The sequence below is a fragment of the Bidens hawaiensis genome, unplaced genomic scaffold (assembly GCF_021521415.1).
Source record: "Bidens hawaiensis isolate Kalapana, Puna unplaced genomic scaffold, B.hawaiensis_p1.1 tig00002553_1, whole genome shotgun sequence".
In the NCBI taxonomy this organism is placed as follows: domain Eukaryota; kingdom Viridiplantae; phylum Streptophyta; class Magnoliopsida; order Asterales; family Asteraceae; genus Bidens; species Bidens hawaiensis.
The window spans coordinates 2,464,555-2,487,109 of record NW_027491139.1 but is presented as its reverse complement, the minus strand read 5'-3'; the positions used below and the strand labels follow the sequence as shown (position 1 = coordinate 2,487,109).

The 22,555-nt window shown below is 40.9% G+C and overlaps 1 pseudogene; it reads right to left on the bottom strand.

The window, feature by feature from the left end:
* Positions 1-581: 581 nt before the first annotated feature.
* Positions 582-4,979, bottom strand: LOC143620286 (ammonium transporter 1 member 1-like; annotated as a pseudogene).
* Between the last annotated feature and the right edge of the window lie 17,576 nt (positions 4,980-22,555).

Here is a 22,555-nt window from a genome sequence, read left to right as displayed (position 1 = left end):
AGGCCGTAAATTCATTAATTCAATTATGTTTGTGACTTTGGTTTTGGGTGTTCTAAGCTTTGAAATAACATACACTGAGTTAAATCTTGGCTACAAAAGCCATTAGCAATTTCAACAAAGGCATGAAAACAATTTATGTAGAGTTTGATTTGGATTTTTCATGATGTTTGGTCGTTTACGAGGTCGAGGAGGAACTCACTTAATAAGTATAACGCATATAGTTTTTTTATATCTTATTTATTAAAAACCTTAACATTTTGGTAGCCTTAAATTTTCGATGTAAATGTTTATAATAATTCTTATATATAATGCTAGCCACGGTTAGTTTAATCTCTTTGTTTAAAAGATCAAAACTTAAAAGACAATTTCTCATTCAGTTTAAACATTGAATCTGTTTAAACAGACCTATAGACAAAACACAAACATAGAGGAAACAGTTATCATGTTATTTATAATTGCTTTAATGTCTTTTGAGTCAACTACAAAGTTATATTCATATTCAATCGAGTCTAGGTTTTAATAATAATAATAATAATAATAATAATAATAATAATAATAATAATAATAATAATAATAATCTATCAAGTATCATAAGCAGAACCGCCGTGGGTCGTAAGGTCCATACACTCGATTTCATCTTCGGGAGAGATGCGGAGCAGGTTTAACTTGCGAAGTAGCGGGAACAGAGGGCCCATTGTGGCACACACGAATTCAAATGTCACAAGGATCTGGATCACGTGTGCACCCAACAATGCCCACCCGCCTCCCATAAATAACCCGTACGGTCGGCCCGGGTTCCCCCTATACACCTCATTCACGTATTGTTCCTTCGCGAACAATGCCGTGAATAGTATCCCCCACGCCCCACACCCGCCATGGAGCTGAGCGGCTTCCAGTGGGTCATCAAGTTTAAACCTCTCGGCCAACTTGTTGCACCCCATTAAGACAAGCGAGGCTTCGTAAGCCGCAAACCACCGAAGCCCACGGGTCCACCACCGCACACCCTGCGGTGATCGCCGCAAAACCACCCAACAGCCCATTGCAAACGTCTACGACGTTCCAATGCCCGGCTACAATCCTTCTCCCGAACAAAGTTGTTAGGGCTCGGTACAACCAACTAGCGTGGTTGTCACCGCGGTCCTACCAACTGCGGTCCACTGTCCGTAGTAGCTACCCGCTTCATAAGAAATGGAAATTCGGTTGAATGATCCCGGGTTAAACCCGAACCACCCAACCCAGAGTAGTAGGGTTCCCAAGACAACCAAGATGGTGCTATGACCTTTGAAGAAACACTAAATGACCCCGGCAGATTACGAATAATCTTAGGGTTAAGTAGATGTTTCCCACGAGGGTTAGGTCCGGCAAAGATGGTTATTATTCTCGACCTGCAAAACAGACACCGTGAGCTCGTCACTAAGAAGGGGGGGTTCCTCCTTGTGACCACCCTCCGGCGTGAGAATCAGACTAGATTGCTCTGAATATAAGTGTATATTGAGAGAAATAGCTAGAGAGAAGATAAGATAATATCAGATCATGATACCGTTCCAAGGTGTTGGAGTATTTATAGCCGAAGGTAGGTTTCCAAGCAGGTACGGCCAGCTGTATAATATTCCTTTTCCACCAACTACGGGCTATGTTTGTGCCACGATGGGAGTTGGTGGGTAGGCAGCGGCTGATGGCGACGTTTTGTACTGGAACGTGCTCCTCCTCGTACTATTGTCGGTGAGCTGTCACCCTATGATTGGTTCATGGGTCGCTTTTACCAGATCTTGTCTTTTTGTCCATACCTTGGTAGGTATAGTACAAAAGATCTTCTGGAAGCGTACGGACTGGCTCTTTTGGGCGGGAATATTCCCGCCCTGCTCGTTCCTTCTTCAGGTGACATTGCTGAAGTATAAGAGTTAGTGCCTTATGCGTGTAGCTTTACTGTTAGTGCGGGTAGCCTTCCTTGGTTTGTACCCACAGCTGCGGGAACAAGCAGGGTACTGTACCAAGGGAGGCTTTCCTGCGGGAACAGCTGGCTTACTGCGTGTAAGGTCTTCATCTCTAAGCCTGGTGGGTCCTGCGGAACCAGTTGATCTTTGCGCAGACGTACCTCTTTAAGGTGTGTCTTGCGGGTCTAACTGGGCTTTGCGGGGACCTACCTCTTCAAGTCCCCCCAGTCCATTGTTCTCATGAATTGTTAATAAGTGAGGTGAACTTTTGGACTTTAAGCAAGGGGTTTTAAAGAGGGGTTTTTGTTTTTTAAGGTTTTCCGTGGGGATTCTTCCCGCAGTTTTCCTAATGTCACTTGCAGAAATTCCCGACTTTTCTGCCTGATCTTTGGTTATGATGCGGGTAGGTGTTTAACCTCTTCGCAAGTCGGGAGCGTTGAGTTTCACTTGTATAGATTCTTCACGAGGTTTTGGTAGGTTTAGACATAGTGATCAGTTATGTTAAACCACCAATTCCAACTTGAAGCTTCAATCTAGTTCTCAACGTTCCCGCCCTGCGGAGGTGTTATTTCTCTTTCCGCAAGCATGGCCCATAAGATCATTCTTGGGTTCAATTCCCTGCTAGTGCTGAGTATGTGAAGGGTTTCGCCTTGACACTGTACCCGCACTTGTCTTACGGTTCCTTGTTTTCCAAGGTATTTTGGCTTCAATTCCCTGCAAGTGCTAAGTATGTGAAGGGTTTCGCCTTGACACTGTACCCGCACTTGTCTTATGATTTCTTGTTCTCCAAGGTAAGGGGGTATATTCCCTCTTATTTTTGAATCTTTTTGAATCTTTCTGAAATTCGAAGAGTTGGTGAAAGGATAAGGACAGTCCAAACGGCTGAAGGGACGTTGGCGTCTTCTGACGGTTTCAGGACGTGCAGGAAGTTATGACGACGTGACAGCATCTGGTCAATCAGGACGCTTTTTCAGGCGCGTGGGCGCGAGTTTCATGTCACGCGCCATTCTGACACCTGTTGCCAGCTTGCTTTATCCACACGTGTCGCCGTTTCATTGCACCTGCGCTCTCTCTCTCTCTCTCCGCATTAAATTCATCGCATTCATTGCGATGAGTATATAAGGGGGTAGAGGGTGCATCTCATCCCATACCTTCACTTCACTCTTCTTTCCTTTTTAAGCGATTTCCGGCGAATACTCATCTTTTCCGGCGAGCATTCTTCTGAAACCGCTTTCTTTAACACTTACACAACGTCTTCTTCTACTCATGATCCCGAGGTAAACGTCGAGGAGTCCGATGTATACCTCGCGAACCCGACGTCCACGTCTGATAAGGATGATAAGAGTACTGCTGGATAGTGCCAGTGTACTCTTTCTGTCGATTTATACCACTATATCGTCAAGAAGTTCATGCTCGAGCCTTATGAGCCTGAGTTTCCGGAGCCCCACCAGACGGTGTACGATGCCCCTAAGGGCAAGATAGGGGTCTACACCTCGTTCTTCATATATGGAATCTCATATTCCCATTAACGAAGTTTGTATACCGTGTTTTGGAGAAAAACGGTGTGCATTTGACGGAGGTGCACCCGATGGAGATTGCTAAAGTTCGCCACTTCGAATGGGTGCGCCGTATTCTGGGCATCGAGCCCCGCGTCGACCGCCTGATGACCTTCTACTCCTGGAGGTGCATCCAGGGTTGGTATACCCTGGTCACTCGGATCAAGGGGTTGAAGATCTGCGCTACCGAGCGCAGTCTTCGGTCTTGGAAGCGGGAGTTTTTCTACATCTCCGCTCGCGTCGTCCCCATCGCGATGACGTTCAAGAACGGGAGGGCGCTCCCTAACCTTCACGCCTCCAATTACCAGGAGGCGGAATGGTTCGCCAAGATCTCCCAGATCCAGACTCCGGTTTATCGTTTCGCGGAGTCTGGGATGGTGATGCTCGGGATGAGCCGCGTGTGGAAGGATGCTGGGTATGGGACGCCGCAAATACCCATCGTCCTTGAATACGGTTTGAGCTCTATTCCTTACGGTATGCTCCATTTTTTGTGTTGGTTTAGGGTTTTTCTTCTAACATTGTTATCTTTTTTATTTCAGAGGGGAACGACTTACAATCGCTCCTGCATCCGCGGGATTCTGGTGGTCCCGCACGGTTGGGTACTCGTGATCTCGATGAAAACGAGTTGCCCATTCTGGAGCAAACGGCGGATAGATTCGTAGAAGTCTACCCACCGGGCCACGAAATTTTGAGTGCCACCCGGCCAGGTAAGGAGTTTTTTAATCCTCGTCCTCTTCATGCTCAAACTTCTGCTGGAATTCCTCTGATTTTGTCATCTTCTGATGAGGAATCCGCAGATGGGCCTTTCTTTGTGAGGAAGAAGAAGGCTGCTGGCGGGAAGGGCAAGGCGAAGGTTACCTCCGTCGTCGACCTGGGAAATCAGTCTGATTCCGAGACTGATAGCGAGGAGGCGGCGGGGAACCTTGGTGGTGGCGAGACCATTGCCTCGGAGGTTGAGACGACTGTCACCTCCGAGCAACCAAGCGTTACGACGGTGACTGGCGTGAAGAGGCCAGTTCCATCGGGCCCGTCTCCGCCCGTCAGGTCTTTCAAGATTAAGAAAACCCGTAAGTATATTTTGTGTACCTTTTCCGCATTTCTTTCCGCCATTGTTTTTAATGTTTTGTTCTTTATGCAGGAGTTGACGTATCCGCTTTCCAGAGCGGTGCGGGAGGAAGCAGTTCCGGATCCACGACGATAGGTTTGGTCAACCTATCAGAGGCAATGACCCAGACGCCTGCGCCTGTTTCCGGTGCTGGTTCAGTTGCTCATACTGTTGAGTCAACTGTTCCGGTTATGACGTCATCTCGCCGGCCGTCAGTGCCATCTTTACCACATCCTTCACTGGGCCGGCAGTGACTTTTTCTGCGAGTTCATCCACAGCGGCGACCACGGTTGTGAGTTCATCTCCAATGAGTTCACCTCCGATGGTCTCTACCACGGTGGCTTCTACCATGCCCCCTCCGGTGTCAGCGACTACCTCGTCCATGGCCGGTTCTTCAGGTATGTCTGGGGTTGGGACCTCTGGACTTACCTCTGTTGATGAGGGGGTCCAATCTTTGCCTCCTTCCCATCTCTTTGACCTCTTGGATGAATATCCTCTAGGTTCGGGTGATGGGTTTGGCGGCTACCGGCCTGTTACCGACCCTACAGGTGCGTGGGGTCATTTTGGCCTATTATCCATTTTTGTCATTTTTTTTCTTAACTGTTTTTTGTTTTTGCAGTTTCGGATTCTAATGAGGTGAATGCTCCACGGTGGAATATCCGCAGGGGAACGACCCTCCGAACGGCTGCGGACTGCGTCGACTGGGCGAGCCATGCCGCCCCAAGCGGTGCGTTGGGGGAGGCATGGCTAGCTACCAAGAGGATAGGTTGTCCAACGAGCTCCGAATCCTCCTTGCCCGGATGCAGCCGCGCGTCGAGTTACTTTGTCGTGAAAACGACAAGTTAAAGACTACGCGTAGTCTGGAAGTGGCTCAGGCGCGAGCATTGCGGGAGGAGAGCAAGAGGCTTGCTACCACCGCTGCGGAGAAGGAGAAGGCCTTCAAGGACCTTGAGGTCGAGTTTCAGGCCAGGCATGAGGCCCGTTCCAAGGCTACCCAAGCTGTTAACGAACAGCTTAGGTTGGCTAAGAAAACTGTGCGTAATGCGACCGAGAGGGCCACCAAAGCTGAAGCCATTGCTGAGCCTCTACGCACTGAGAACGAAGAGCTTAAAGCCAAACTAGAGAAGCTTCAGCAGGCTCATGATGCTTTGGCTTTAGAAGATGCCAAGAAGCTCCAAGAGCTCTTGGATCAGAAGGGTATGCTTGATCGCACTGAGCGCAAGCTTAAGGGCGTTGAAGAGGCTGCTGCTAAGGATGTGTTGCTTGCCAACCTCAACAAAAATGAAGCCGAACGTGCCCGCGATCAAGCTCAAGATACCTTTCAAGAAGCTCTGACAAATAGGGAATGGCTTCTACGAGAAGCGTTGCCGCAGGTACGCATAACTTCATAATTTCTTTGCTTTACGCTTTTCTTTATACTTATAAAAGTTTTTGATATATATATATATATATATATATATATATTTGTAGGTTGTGCATCGGATTTTTGCGAACACATCTTATGACGATGCCATGAGTGCAGCCCTCAACGCTTCTCATGAGGATGGGGAGAAAGCTGGTTTCCTGCTTGGTCTAGGATTTGCTGAGAAGGGCATCCCGCCTTCCAACTTTCCTTTACACGATGTAGACACTGAAGCTGCCTACAACCAAGCTGTGAACCAGTATGCTGCCATCCCGCATCCGGTTGTAGAGAAGGTGAACGAAATTGCGGCTGCTGATGACGGGCTAGATGTTCTCAAAGCTTTCCTTGAACCGCCACAGCTAACTGATGGTGCGGGTTCAAGTGGGTTTGGAGGGAGTGGTCCCGAAGCTTGAACCTTGAGATCCCTTCCAACCGTTAAGATAGATTTGTATTTTTGTAGGCGGGTAGATACCTAGCCATTCTTGTAATGTTTGAATTTTTATTGTGAATGTAAATATTTTGTTAACGCCTTGCCTTGTAAACATTATATGTTTTGCGCATGCATATTTTAGTTTAACTTAGCAATTTTCTAAGTGTTTTGAATAAGTTAATCTTTCGACGCGTGTCGGATAATAGGTTAATGTTCTGTTTCCTCTATCATGATTGTGCGGGTAGAACCGTCACTTTCACTTAGGATGACCAAACTTCACCTATATCTGACCTGCGTGAAGGTTTTCCTTATCTTCCCCTTAGAAATATTTACTGTTTTTGTGTTTATGCGGTTGTGCCGCTTTCCACACGCAACGACTTACTTCCTTCCACACTTATTTATGCGGTGAATACCGGCATATCAGTGTGGTCAGTTCATAAGTATAAAGGTAAGGCTATCAACACAATGTGATAAAGGAGAATCATTTCCATTAGAAGTGGCTCTAGGCCTTTTCTTTACAAGTTTGGAATTGATCTACATGTAACATTTGCGTAATTGAGCTCCATTCCATGTTCTTGGGATGGGGGTGCCATCGAGCCTTTCGAGCCGGTATGCGCCCTTTCCCAAAACTTCTTTAATAATGTATGGCTCTTCCCAGACCGGGGCCAGCTTTCCTGGGCGCTCTTGGTTCGAAGCCTCGTTGTTACGCAGTATGTAGTCTCCGACATTGAAGTTGCAGAGTTTTACCCGCGTGTTGTAGTACTTTTGCATTTGTCGCTTGTAGTTCTCTTCACGCACTGCGGCTAAGTCTCTGCGTTCTTCGGTTAGCATAAGGTCTAACCGTCTTTCCGCATCATTGTCTTCTGGTTGAATTATGACTCTTGGTGAGGGTAGACCAATCTTGACTGGAACCATGGCTTCAGTGCCATAGGTTAGGCTGAACGGAGTTTCGCCCGTGCTTGCTTTTTTCAACATTCTGTTTGCCCAAAGGACATGTGTAACTTCGTCCACCCAGCCGGATATATGCTCCAAGAGTCTTTTCTTTATACCGTCGACGATGCTCTTGTTTGCTCTTTCCACCTCACCATTACCCTGCGGGTGTGCCACTGAGGTAAAGGTGTGGGTGATTTGAAGCTCTTTCAGCCACTTTTGTAGCTTCTGGTCAGCAAAGTTGGTGCCGTTATCGCTCACCAAATTCCGTGGAAGTCCAAAACGACAAATAATAAATTTCCAAATAAATTTTTTGATATGCTTTGCGGATGTTTGGGCTAAGGGTTTTGCTTCTATCCACTTGGTGAAGTAGTCGATGGCTACCACTAGGAATTGAACGTTCCCTGCTGCTATGGGAAATGGGCCTGTCACATCGATGGCCCACTTCTGGAATGGCCATGAAGATGTGACTGGAACAAGTTCGTTCTTCGGGCGATGCGTGTTGGGTGCGTAAAGCTGGCAGGATCTACATTTTCTGATGTAGGCCAGCGCATCCGTGTGCATCGCCGGCCAAAAGTATCCCGTGTTGCTTAGCTTAGCTACAACTGCGCGTGGACCTGCGTGTACTCCACAGATGCCTTCGTGTACTTCCCTTAGAAGGTAGTCGGCATCTTGGTCGTCCACGCATCTGAGGAGTGGGCCAAGAAAGTTACGCCTGTAAAGTATGTCATCAACAAGTTGATAGTTCAGTGATTTACAGCGTATCTTTCTTGCATGTGTCTTCGACTCTAGTAGTATACCCGCTGCCAGGTAATTTATGATTGGTGTCATCCATGTTTCCGTGCCGGTTTGGATGACACAAATTTCCTTGTGCGAGACTGATGGTGCTCCAAGAAGTTCAACGCGGATGTCCTTTCCCAAGTGGGTGAAGGCTAACGATGCAAGCTTGCTTAACGCATCCGCAGATTTGTTTTCGCTTCGCTTGATGTGCATAACTTTGCAATCGTTAAAATCGCGCATAAGGGTTTTTGCTTGTGCGAGGTACAGGGTCATTGTGTCGTTCACGGCCGTGTACGTCCCGTTTATCTGATTGGCTACTAACATGGAATCCACGTGGGCTTCCAAGTTTTTCACCCCCATCTTACGCGCAATTATTAATCCGGCCAATAATGCTTCATACTCCGCTTCGTTATTCGTACTTGGGAAATCCAGCCGAATAGCGTAAGTGTACTCTTGGCCTGCTGGGTTGGTTAGTTTCAACCCTGCGCCTGAACCCTCGTTGTTGGCTGCTCCATCAGTATAGAGTCGCCAGACATCATCAATGTCCTGTGCTGGAGAGGGTTGAGCCTCTTCCTGGCACTCTTTTTCCCGCGAAGCGGGGACTTCTGCAATAAAGTCGGCCAAGACCTGACCTTTTATGGCTAGTCTTGGCTTGTACTTTATCGCGTATTCTCCCAATTCAATTGCCCATTTGGCTAGGCGCCCTGACATCTCGGGTTTGCCTAGAACGTTTGCAAGTTTGAAGTTGGTGAGAATGGTGATTTGGTGGCCTTGGAAATATCGTCTTAGCCTGCGTGAAGCCTGTACAAGCGCTAAGACTAATTTTTCCAGGGTAGAGTACCGGGTTTCTACATCTGTTAAGACGCGGCTAACGTAGTAGATGGGCATCTGGATGCCTTTTCGTTCTACTAGTAGGACTGCCCCGGTTGCTCTGTCTGTGGCGAAGAGGTAAAGAATTAATTCCTCCCCCACTTCTGGTGCTGTGAGTGTTGGGAGTTCGATCAAGCGTGACCGAATCTCTTGAAAAGCTGCTTCCGCTTCTGGTGTCCAGCGGAAGTGCGTTTTCTTTAAGCAATTTCTCAATGTTAACACGAATGGGAACGATCTATCCGCATGGTTTGCCAAAAAGCGGTTAAGTGCGACTAGTCGTCCATTCAGTGTCTGAGCTTGTTTGATGGTAGTAGGTGATTCCATTTTGATAATGGCTTCGACCTTTTCAGGGTTCGCTCTGAAGCCATCTTTGGTAACGATGACTCCTAAGAACTTCCCTTCTTCCATCCCAAAAGAACACTTGCTCGGGTTGAGCTTCATGTTTATCCGTCTGAGCGTGTTGAAAGTTTCTTCGATGTCTTTCAACATCGCTTCTGGCTCAAGGCTTTTGATGACCAAGTCATCCATGTAAACTTCCAAGTTCCTCCCGATTTGGGCATGGAACTCTTTGTCTATCAGGCGTTGGTATGTGGACCCGGCATTCTTAAGTCCGAATGGCATCATTTGATAACAAAATGTGCCATCGAGCGTCCGAAATGCGGTTTTGTTCTGATCGTCAACGGCCATGTGGATTTGATGGTATCCTTTATACACATCAAGGAAGCATTTAAGGCGAAACGGTGCCAACGAATCTACCTTAAGGTCAATTTCGGGTAACGGGTAACAATCCTTGGGGCATGCTTTGTTTAGGTCTTTGAAGTCTATGCACATGCGCCATTTTTTGTTGGATTTCGGTACCATGATGGGATTTGCAACCCATGTTTGATATTTACTAACGCGTACGATGCCTACGTCAAGGAGTTCCTTGACTTGGGTTCTACACGCGTTAGCCTGTTCCGCACCCATTACGCGACGCTTTTGTATGACTGGCGGAAAAGCCGGGTCACATTTGAGCTTATGCTCCGCCTTACTTCGGGGTACACCAGTCATGTCAGCTGGTGTCCACGCAAAGATGTCAGCATTTTTTTGCAATAAGCGTTTGAGTAAGGTGCGTGGGGGATCAGTGATTGTTGGGCTAATGGTAACGGCCTGGTCAGGGTATTTGCCATTGAAGGCCCATTCTTCTGGCTCGGTAATGGTTGGTTTAGCCATCTTTGGTTTGGGTTTAGATGAGACAGATGCGATACATACCTGGGAAATACCCGTGATCATCGCGACACCCTCAGCTGTTGGCCATCCCATCATGCCATGGACCGAAGACACCACGGCATTAAATCTTGCCATCCCATCTCTCCCGAAGAGAATGTCGTATGTGTGGTGTGGCTTCCTCATTACGACGAAGTCCACGTCTTCTGTGCGGGAGTGCTTCCCGTCCGTGAGAGTGACGGGGAAAGATAGGAAACCCAAGGGGGTGTTTGTGCTGCCATCGAACCCTTCCATTGAGGCGTAGACCGTTTCTAGGCGTTCTTTGTCTTCGTCGTCTAGCTTGTCGAAGAACTGCCTATACATGACCATTGACGAAGCGCCGTTATCAGCAAGAGTGCGGGAAGTGATGTAGTGCCCCAGCTGGCTTTTGATCACTATGGGGCCTTCTTTGTTGGGCCCTCTTGGCACACGCGGGAAGCGCACTTCAGCTTCCTTCCACGCACTTGGCTCTGTCGTTCGTCATTTTCTTCCTCTGACGTTGCCATGAACCATGTGGATGCTGATGTCGACGGGCTTTCGTCTGTTGTCCTTGTACCGATTGTCATTTCTCCCTCCGTTCTTGATTGACGCCACGAGGTGTGTAAGCATTCCATCTTTGACGAATGTTTCGACAATATCCTTCAAAGACGTACACTCCTCTGTGGTGTGGCCTTTTGTCCCGTGGAAGTCACAGGATTTGCTCTGATCAGCGTTATGACGCTGCCGGATTATTGGAGCCTTTGGCCACGGGAGTTTCTCGGTGGCAAATATCTCGGTGACGCTTTTTGTGAGTGGCGTCCATCTGGGATTCCGGGATGAGTGTGTGTTATCCCTTCCGCCTAATAGAGGGCGAGAGCTAGATGAGGTGTCAAAATTTACCCTTGACTGCCAAATACCAAGCTTCCTCTTTTTGTTTTGTCGGGCGGTACGGACATTATTTTCTCTGGTCCTCTGCGTGTAGAGATTTGTGCTCTGGGGAAGATTTCTACCCAGTTGCTTCTCCGTCTCGGCAAAGCGTTTAGCTGCCGTCATGATGGCATCCCACGTGGATGGCATGCCATCTTTACCCGTCAAAGTGCGGATAAGCTCTGGGTACTCGGCGCCCTGGATGAAAGCGGCGCGAACAAGATCTTCGCTTATAGTGCCTAGACTTAGCTTCTTTGAGTTGAAGCGAGTGATGAAGTCTAGCAAAGATTCGTCTTCCTCTCGGACGCAGTTGAGGATCGTCCACTGCTCTTCAGTATATTTTCTTTGTTGACTGAAGTGCTGGCTGAACTTGTGCTGGAAGTCTGCCCAATCATAGATGTGGTGGACCGGTAGACGATCGAACCACGCTCTGGCTGCCCCGACGAGCGTCATTTGGAACATGTAACACCACGTGGGTTCCGTCCAATTACTGACAGTTGCCCCCACTATGAATCTGTTCAAGTGATCGTCTGGGTCGGATACGCCATCGTAAGTGCCTATGTTGGACATCTGTTTGGCACTCTTTGGAGCGATTGCTTCCGCAATGTCTCTTGCAAACTTGGACGTTCCCGCATTTGCAACAGTCGGTCTGAAAGTTTTGGAGAAGTCACGTGGGTTTCCCCCCGCGCTCTTTGGCTTGAAAGTTTCTCCAAAATTTCTTTTTGAGCGGAAGTCTACTTCTTTACGCTTCCCTTTCGCCTTATGACGAGGGTTTGCGTCACTGTCAGATTCTTCCCAATCATCATCCGAATACTCGTAATCATTGCTCATGTTGAGCTGTTGTCGAGTGCTTCCGAATTCGTCATTGGCCTGTTGGAGTGAACGTAAACGTTCATCCAACTCAGCTTGGAATTCTTTCTGACGTGCTTCCGCCCAAGCTTTAACTTGATCTAGTGTTTGGCGGGGAAGCCTCGTCTGCTGCTTCTCTACCTGGGTATCAATGAATCCCAGGGGAGGATTGCTTACTACACTTGCCCCGGCTTGGGTAACCGGGGTAGTGTTCGTAAAAATCGTGTATTCACCGGTGTTCCCCCCAGTAGCTGGGGTCGTGGTTACCGGAGTTTCTTGGTCACTCGGTGGCCTTGGAATCGGAGTAACCTTAACCATCTTTCCAGAAGTTTGAAAAAACTGAGAAAAAGGGAAGATTAAGTTCTAGCTTAATGCACGGATGGCGTCAATGAAGAAACACTAAATGACCCCGGCAGATTACGAATAATCTTAGGGTTAAGTAGATGTTTCCCACGAGGGTTAGGTCCGGCAAAGATGGTTATTCTTCTCGACCTGCAAAACAGACACCGTGAGCTCGTCACTGAGAAGGGGGGGTTCCTCCTTGTGACCACCCTCCGGCGTGAGAATCAGACTAGATTGCTCTGAATATAAGTGTATATTGAGAGAAATAGCTAGAGAGAAGATAAGATAATATCAGATCATGATACCGTTCCAAGGTGTTGGAGTATTTATAGCCGAAGGTAGGTTTCCAAGCAGGTACGGCCAGCTGTATAATATTCCTTTTCCACCAACTACGGGCTATGTTCGTGCCACGATGGGAGTTGGTGGGTAGGCAGCGGCTGATGGCGACGTTTTGTACTGGAGCGTGCTCCTCCTCGTACTATTGTCGGTGAGCTGTCACACTGTGATTGGTTCATGGGTCGCTTTTACCAGATCTTGTCTTTTTGTCCATACCTTGGTATGTATAGTACAAAAGATCTTCTGGAAGCGTACGGATTGGCTATTTTGGGCGGGAATTCCTTCTTCAGGTGACATTGCTGAAGTATAAGAGTTAGTACCTTATGCGTGTAGCTTTACTGTTAGTGCGGGTAGCCTTCCTTGGTTTGTACCCACAGCTGCGGGAACAGGCAGGGTACTATACCAAGGGAGGATTTCCTGCGGGAACAGCTGGCTTACTGCGTGTATGGTCTTCATCTCTGAGCCTGGTGGGTCCTGCGGAACCAGTTGATCTTTGCGCAGACGTACCTCTTTAAAGTGTGTCTTGCGGGTCCAACTGAGCTTTGCGGGGACCTACCTCCTCAACCTTTGATCGGAGTCGAGCGGCCATTGTGAATTTGTGATGAAGAAGAATGGTTGAGAATAGAGATTGTTGTTGTTTTAAGGTAAAATGAGGCCGGAGTGTGTGGTAGGTAGGTTGGTGTGATGAAGAAGAATATTTATAGACCCAGATCCTTTTAAAACTTGTCTTCTAGTCCAATAGGAGAGCGAGTAGAGTACTTCACTTCACTTAGTCACGTCACAGTGGGCCATGCCTTGTCTTTACAATTTTGTGTTTTACTTTGCTTCACAAACTCTATTCATTCATTAACACTTTTAGAACTCATTCTGTTATTGTTATTATATATATATATTAAATGTGAAGTTTATGGTAAGAGTGTAAGACATAAGATATTAATTACTGTGCTAGCCCTACATGTTCTTTAATGTATGGTACAAACATCCAATACGTATCTTTGTGCACTGGTAGTTACAAACAACAGTATCAAATATCAATTCATTAGTGGCCACTGCTTATTAATAAGTATAATATGTTTTTTCTTTTTACTTTTCTAAATATCTTTTCTTTATTTTTATTTTTTTAATTATCTTATTATAGTTAAAACTAAAGGGGTGTTTGGAATTTCTTTTTCTGTTTCCTTCTTATAACTTATGACTTATGATTTATTATGTGAGAGGAAATGTTGATAAGTTACATATTTATAACTTATGACTTCTCCTTATAAGTTATAAGGGGGTGAAAATAAGAAATCTCAAACACCCCCAAACTTTTAACTCTAAACATTACCTATCTGCTTGCTTCTTTTCAACGTTGTTTACGTTTCAGTATTTTAAAAATACATCATCGTCAGCACCCTTGTACAACCCCGCCGTGAAGCGCGGGTTGCAAAACTAGGTTTATTATACACAACAAGACTTACAACAAATAAAATACTATAGTGTCAACTTTGTTAGTTTGTTATATTCAACTTCATGGATATAACTGATATAAACATAAAGAAAAGCATTCACTAATAATAGTTGACTCATTTATATTTTATTAAGCTCTTTTTCGAATAAAAAAAAGGTTCATAAAGTTGACATTTGTAACATCCCGGCCTCGCACCACCAATATTGTCCGCTTTGCCCACGAAGAGCTCACGGATTTGTTTTTGGTTGCCCAAAACGCGTTGGTGATTGAAGATGAAGGACATTACTTATGAACCAGTGATCTCTCTTGTCCATGGCCGGTGTGGGATAGCCTAAGAGTGGGACGATGTTGTGTTTGCCAAGGGGGTTACAACATTTTCCGTGTTAGAAAAAAATGTTTTGTGAGAAAATAATTAAATTTGTTATTCATCTGTGAAATTTTCCGTATTTGAAAATACCAAAACAATAAATGAGCATGTAGATTTTTTATAGGTATTAATTAGTATGCTTTTTCATAGAAACAAAATGTACATATATGTGAAATTCCTTCAATCAATGTATGTCACTTTCCAACTTAGTTGGCATGCAATTATTATCATGGTAATAACATATATGATAAAAAGTAAAAATGCTTATAAAAGGTTTGATTTTTTGATATAATAAAATAATCGTATGAAAATGGTATATAATTAGAATAACGATGGCGTGTATACAACTTCATTATTAAAAATATGGTACATTTGGTTACCTTTTTAAAGCATTTTTGCCACTAACAGTTCTAGACTATTTTTGTTTACATTTAAAAATAACGATTAACTAAGGAGAATTATCTAAATTATTTTACATTTCTCTTGAAACTATTAAGAATGTCATAAATTATTAAGAAGGATGTATGAAGAGTGATTCATTTTTCAAATTTCTTTTTCTAGTCCGATAGGAGAGCTATAACTCCAGTTGGTCACAACACAGTGGGCCCATGCTGTCTTTACAGTTTTGTCATTCGCTTTCTATTCAATAATTCTTTTAAAAGTCATTCTGTTATTTTATTTTGTCTTCCACTACATAGCCCTTTGAATTTGAAGGTTACATCAAATAAAATAGTATAGTGTAAGTTTGTTATATCCAACTTCATGGGTATAATTGATCAAACAAAGAGAAAAACATTCACTAAATAATAGTTTTGACTCATTTATATTTTATTTAGCTCTCTTAATTTTTTTATAATAAAAAAAGTTCATAAAGTTAGTTGAAGACGTGATGAAAAAAAGGTTTTATGACAAAATAATTAAATTTGTTATTTGTTATTCACTGGGTGACATTTTACATAATTAAAATGCCAAAACAATAAATGAGCTGGTAGATTTTTTATAGGTAGTATGCTTTTTCATAGAAAAAATTTGTACCTATATGTGAAATTGATTCATTTGATATATGTCACTTTCCAACTTAGTTGTCATGTAATTATTACCATGGATATGATAAAAGGTAAAAATAAAAAACTTAGTTTGATTTTTGATATAACCAAATAATCGTTAGAAAATGGTATGTTATTAGAATAACGATGGCGTATATACGACTCCATTAATAAATATATGGTACATTTTGTTACCTTTTAAAAGCATTTTTACCACTAGTAGTTCTAGACTACTTATGTTGTACATTTAAACACAATTAATTAAGGAGAATCATTTTAATCATGCAACTATTAAGAGTGTCATAAATTATTAAGAGAAGTGTTTTTTATGAACACTAACAATATAGTTGTTGATAAGATAATACCGTTTATGTTTGATTCTAATTACACTAATTAACAATATATAAACACAAAAGGCAAATGGCAGCTATTCACCAATAAAATCATCATCTTTCAATTCTCTTTTAACTACTTTTGTAGTCCAATAGGAGAGCAAGAAACTTCAGTTGCTCACATCAGAGTGAGCCATGTTGTCTATACAAAATTTGTAAACTGTATTTAATAATTCTTTTTGGACACGATGAAAATTTATTTGTCCATCAGCAATGTTTTTAGGGTGATTTTTTAAAATGAGAGTATGTTTTTTAGGGTGGGCCCATGCTATCTTTACAATATAGTCTTTCTTGCAAACTCTATTTTGGAGGCAATGCAAATTTATTTGTCCATTTTAACATAATGACGTTTAAAATGATGCATGTCGATGAAACACGTTTTTGTTGTTAAAATGACTTAGTGTGAGGTAGGTAGGTGTGATGGTTGTTGTATTTAATCAATTTATGATTATATCCCACTTCGTAAGTATAGCCGATAAAATTGAAAGAAAAACATTCACTAAATAATATTTATGAGTGATGTCTATTCTATTTAGCTTTATTAATTTTTTATAAAAAATTAAAAATAATAAAAAGCATTAAGTTAGTTGAATACGTGATGAAAAAGATTTTGTGTGAAAATAATTAAATTTGTTATTCATTGGGTGACATTTTCCATATTTAAAATACCAAAACAATAAATGAGCATGAAAATTTTTCTTAGGCCATAGTATGCTATTTTCATAGAAAAAAATGTATATATGTGGAAAATTGTTTCATTCAATATATGCCACTTTCCAACTTAGTTGGCATGCCATTACAACCATGGTTCTAGCATATGATAAAAAGTAAATATAAAATACTAGAAGTTTGATTTTTTTGGTATAACCGAATAATCGTTTGAAAATTGAAAAGTGTATATAATGAGAATAACGTTGACGTGTATACGACTCCATTAAAAATATGGTACAGTTTGTTGCCTTCTTAATGTATTTTTTATCATTAGTAGTTCTAGACTTTTTCGCTTATATATTTGAAATTCACAATTAATTTCAGGACCACTTATCAATTAATTTTGTATGATAAAAATAATATAAAGGATGAAACATATGTCTCTATTTGGATGTCATTATTATAGAACTATTATTTCTCATGTTGCTCATAAAGTTGCCACACCAATCACACATTTTTTTGCACCTGTATATCCTAGCTTTTATTACATATATTGAGGGAATCAAGTAAGAGTTTCAGTCTTAAAAATAAACTATATCTTAATTCTCATGCATACTCTATTAGTGGAACATTTGAAAATCACAATTAATTAGAGGACCACTTATCATCTAGTTGTATGACAAAAATAATAGAAAGGATAAAACATATGTCGCTACTTACATGTCATTATTTCAGAAATGTTGTCTTGTGTTGCTCATAGAGTTGCCTAAGCAATCATACATTAGGTAGATATAAGTGAAACCAAGTTAACAGTCAATTTTTTTGGGTGCGATTCATGAACCAACGTACCCTACATCGAAACTGTCGTGGCGTACGCCGGTCAGGGGCTTTATATTGGTGTTGTCTAGGCTATGTCGATTTTACTTGTGTTCATTTATTTTCGTGAAGACGTTCTTTTCTTTAATGAACGGACATGAATATAAAATCTCATTCAGTAAATGTTTGTGAACCGTTCGTGACCACATTCACTTCCTTTATGAACAAACACAAACATAAAATCTCGTTCGGTAAGTGTTTATAAACATGAACAAGGCCTTGCTCATTTAATCTGCCACTAATTTTTTTTTGAAATGACAACTTTCTTTTTGTAGTATTTGTGAACAAATTGTTTTCAATCGACGAATAATATTTGAAATACTTACATAGTTACACAATGTGATCAATAAATTTGTTATAAAAAATAATTGTCTTGCATTTAAATAAGTCCTAAAACTCGCACCTGAGTTGATGCTAGCTTTTCTTTAAAAAGAAAAAAAAGGAATTAATGCTAGCATTCATTTTGTACGAATAGTCCAAAAAACAAAACTCTTAACTAAATTACTATTATACACGTATAAGGTATATTAGATAACAATATAACAAAGTGCACGCATAAATAATATATCAATAGAATAATATTCGAGTATATATCTTAGTTAACTCATTACTCATCATTATCAATATAATTTTTTAACTTTTTTATAATACAAAAGGCTGATAATAATAACTAGAACGTGTAGCTCACACACCAATTAAACATTCCACACACTCAACCTCATAACAATATGCTAAAATTCTTGACACGTATAGTCATATATAGACATAAATTAGATATACAGTACAATGTTAACTTGTAATTTTTTTCTTACTATAACTAATTCGGTTACGCTATTTGTTGTGGTCGTTATGAGGATGGCGCCATTGCCAACTCACCGTGTTAGCCCACACCATACAAATTAATGAGTCCTCAAAGACCCATCTTCACCCTCTTCCAGTTAACATGAAGGCGCCCAAAAGACGCAAGAGTTGGGTCCATCTCCACTAACAATCAATCATAAAAATAAAAATATATCTAGTTATACCTAAATAATTCATGACACATTTGTTAAAGAATACGTTAGTTAAAATGCTGACATGATGTTGGTGAGACGTTTTAACTAGACTTTGCTAGTTAAACCACAGGAGCGTGTTAAAACTTTTAAGCTCAACATATGATGGCCATATCAAATATGTAATAACCAAATATTTCCTTTAACCAAAACAAACATGACCGTACTTAATTCATTTTAAACAACTGATTTTCTATGAACCATCAAACATATCGGTGTGCAATATTGCACGTCATCAAATTCCTTTATTGCATAAAAAAATAAAATAAAAATCAGTGTGGTAAATTCATCACGTATGAAATAGGGTAATCTTTCATAAACTTTTAAATGGATTTCCTATTTACCATCAAACTCCTAGATTTTTCATCATAAATAAACTATACCATGCACCTTCAACGAACCCGTAATATTTTAGCTATAGAACACACCATATAACATAACCACAAGTTTGTCTCATTCAAACGAATGAGTAAGGTGATCTTACAATATTTTTAAGACAAACAACTTTATTTCTATTTTTAACAATATATATTTTTAATAGTGATAAGATTTTGTAGCCTAGGACCGGGTGACAATTTTCTATTTTCTTTGTAACAAATATTCGTGGTATTTATGTTCAATGAACCGGAACTAGTTTATATTGTACCAAATTCTGTAGACTTCAAGATGTCAAATTTCCAAAAATTCAACAAAATCGTGGAGTTAAAATTGGTTAAAGCAAATTTAATATGTAAGATATACTTTTAAGATGTAATTTTTGGTAGTGTAGTGTGCAAAGAGAGGGAACTATGTAAATATAGAGAGGAAGGTTTAAGAGATAATAGGATTATTAGTACAACCATCACCAAGTGATTTGAATGGTTAAATATTTCACTGTCACGATATATGGCGAGCGACAACGTGAGATCACATCTAGGTACCAGTGGGAACACCATCCACCCTACCGATATTGCGGCTTCATTGTGTCCTCCTCACATCACATCTGGTTGCATATCGATAATAGGTTCGATAATACCGTTCGCCTTAAGAATAATCTTGATTTGAATGGCCCACACAATTTAGTTAGTTGATTTCAAGACTTGGTAATTGGAGAAGATCCTACTTGCTTGTGTGTTACAAACTTACAATTGTGTTGTTCGTGTCACCCGATGTTTCTTCAGTAATGGATTCTAACCATATGACTTTCACTTTGACATATTTAATTCTATTCGGATAGATTTTCTAGCTACTATACTATATTGTTCAATACAAAATTCCAAAGTTAATATGAGAATGCAAACCTCGAATACCAATTGTTGGCTAGAAAGTTAAATGACGCACACGGTTGATTAATTAACACAAATGAAAAAACAAAAAATTTGCACAGGGATTTTATGGCATTGATCGAGTTGTACTTTTTGGATGTGATCGACACTACTTATACATACCGAACCATAGTATATATGTTGTTCAAGATACCGATTCACAATACATATTATGTATGGTAGTTGTCAAGTTTATTCATAGACATTCTGGACCATATACTTTACACACTTGATAAATACAATACTATACATAGTTTTTAGTTATTGCATTATGACCCCTAAACTTTATATCTTCAACAATGAACGGAATTACATCCACACAATTTACTTGTTTTTGTTTTATTCTCTTTAAAATACATAAAATGCAGAACCGAAAATAAATATGAACTTGGATCGATTATGAGCATAAACTAATCTATCATGCATAAATTAAGTGATTTATTGAATGTTCTTTAATTAATTATTTTAACAATCCTTATGGGTTGGGTCGTGTGGATTATATTGCTGATTACATTGGGTGACTTTCCAATATTTAAAATACCAAAACAATAAATGTCCATGTAGTTAACGGTCAATTTTTTTTCGGTGCCGTACAGGAACCAACGTACCCTACATCGAAACTGTCGTGGCGTACGCCAGTCAGGGGCTTTATGTTGGTGTTGTCTATGTTACGTAGATTTTACTTGTGTTCGTTTGTATTCGTGAACACATTCTTTTCTTTAATGAACGGACACGAACATAAAATCTCATTCGGTAAGTATTCGTAAACCGTTCGTGACCACATTCATTTCCTTAAAAAACAAGCACAAAAATAAAATCTCGTTCGTTAAGTGTTCATAAACATGAATAAAACTTTGCTCGTGTTCATTTAGCCACTAAATTTAATTATTATTATTATTATTTTTTAAACGACGACTTTCTTTGTGTAGCGTTTGTGAACATTAATTAAAGAATATATTGCTCTTGATTATCGAATAATATTTGAAATACTTGTATAATGTGGGCAATAAATTTGTTATCAGAAATAATTGTCTTGCATTTAAATAAGTTCAAAATTCGCACATGAGTTAATGCTAGCTTTCCTTTAAAAAGAAAAAAGATAAATAATGCTAGCATTCATGTTTTGTTTGACTAGTTCAAAATATACAACCTTTTGTCTAAGTTACTAGTATACACGTATAAGTTACATTAGATAACAATATAACAAAATAACAAAATATACGCATAAATAATCTATCATCAATAGAATAATGTTGGAGTGTATATCTTCTCAATTAACTCATTACTCATCATTATCAAAATATTTTTTTAATTTTTTTATAATACAAAAAAGCTAATAATAATAATAACTAGAACGTGTAGCTCACACAACAATTAAACATTGTCTAAACCCTAATTCCTACTGCAAAACTCAGCCACCATCCCTAAATTTCGTCATCTTGGCCTCCGCCATTGATTTCTCCAAGTTCTTCAAGCGTTTCAAGACAGATGACTTTGTGCTTCAAGACCTTTAACTCGTGTTTTCTCATTATTCCATTCATCTTCCACGTAAGTTGTCTTCTGTGATTTCATATGTTTTCATTCAAATAACAAAATCCTTCAACCAATTTATGGGATTGAGGGATTTTCGGTGGTCAATTTCATCCCGGTCCGTTTTAGGGCATAATAGTCATAATAATTACTATTAGATTTCTCTATCTTCCGGTCAAAATTAGCTTTCGGGCTAAAAAAACTTTTATGTTTATTTTGATATTTTGAGTGTACTGACCAAAACCCGGCTCCCGAATCGCAGTTTAGATTCTGGTCAGTACCAACTCGCTTATTTATTAAAAATATCATAACTGAAGTTATATACATCCGTTTGGATTGATTCCAGTGGATATGTTCTCAATTTTTACTCTACTTTTATTTTTGTATAAGTCTCAGGTCTGTTTGGATCAGAATAAATGTCGCGATAACCTTGATCGTTTATTTTATCTCTTGGATTTACTCACTTAATCGTCAAGGTGAGTAACAAGTTGAGACAATGTGTATTTGATTGAATATAAATAAATAAGTTAAATATTGTCATATTTAAACTGTATGATAGTACCTTGGGAGCTGTGATCATTCAGTTCGCGCCCCGGCATTCCGCCTTAGGATGGGACGTGACATACTCGCTTACGGAGAGTAGAGGACGTGTTGCTACGGATGCAGCGTCAGATCGATTGGTTGATGCATCGGGAGGCCAGCCGACAGCGTAGTGAGGATTACGCGTTACCCCGCCATGTTTTTACCACTAGGCAAGCACATCCCGGGGGGGGGGGGACGACACAATATTGTAGATATTTATGCACATTATCTTGGTATTTTGTATGAAACTCTTTGAGATGGTATTATGTTTTGTTATATTGTCAGTTTTTGAAAATGGTATTATGTTTTCTAATATTGCAAGGTTATAATGATTAAAATCCAACTAACAAATATAGAAAAACACGATCAAATAATTAGTTTTAACAAAATGAATTAACTAATGAATAGTAACAAAAGCCGATAACGGAAAATCAGTTCAAAGAATTATTTTTAACAAAAAAAACAATTAACTAATCAAAATAAAGCCCAACAATCCAAATAAAAGACATATAAAAGACAAAAGAAACACTTCTTTTAAGACGGCGGCTTCAATATGCCACGTATAGATCCCTACATGACGGCCAGAGCGGTTTTCTAACCACACCGACGGTGTGGTGAGA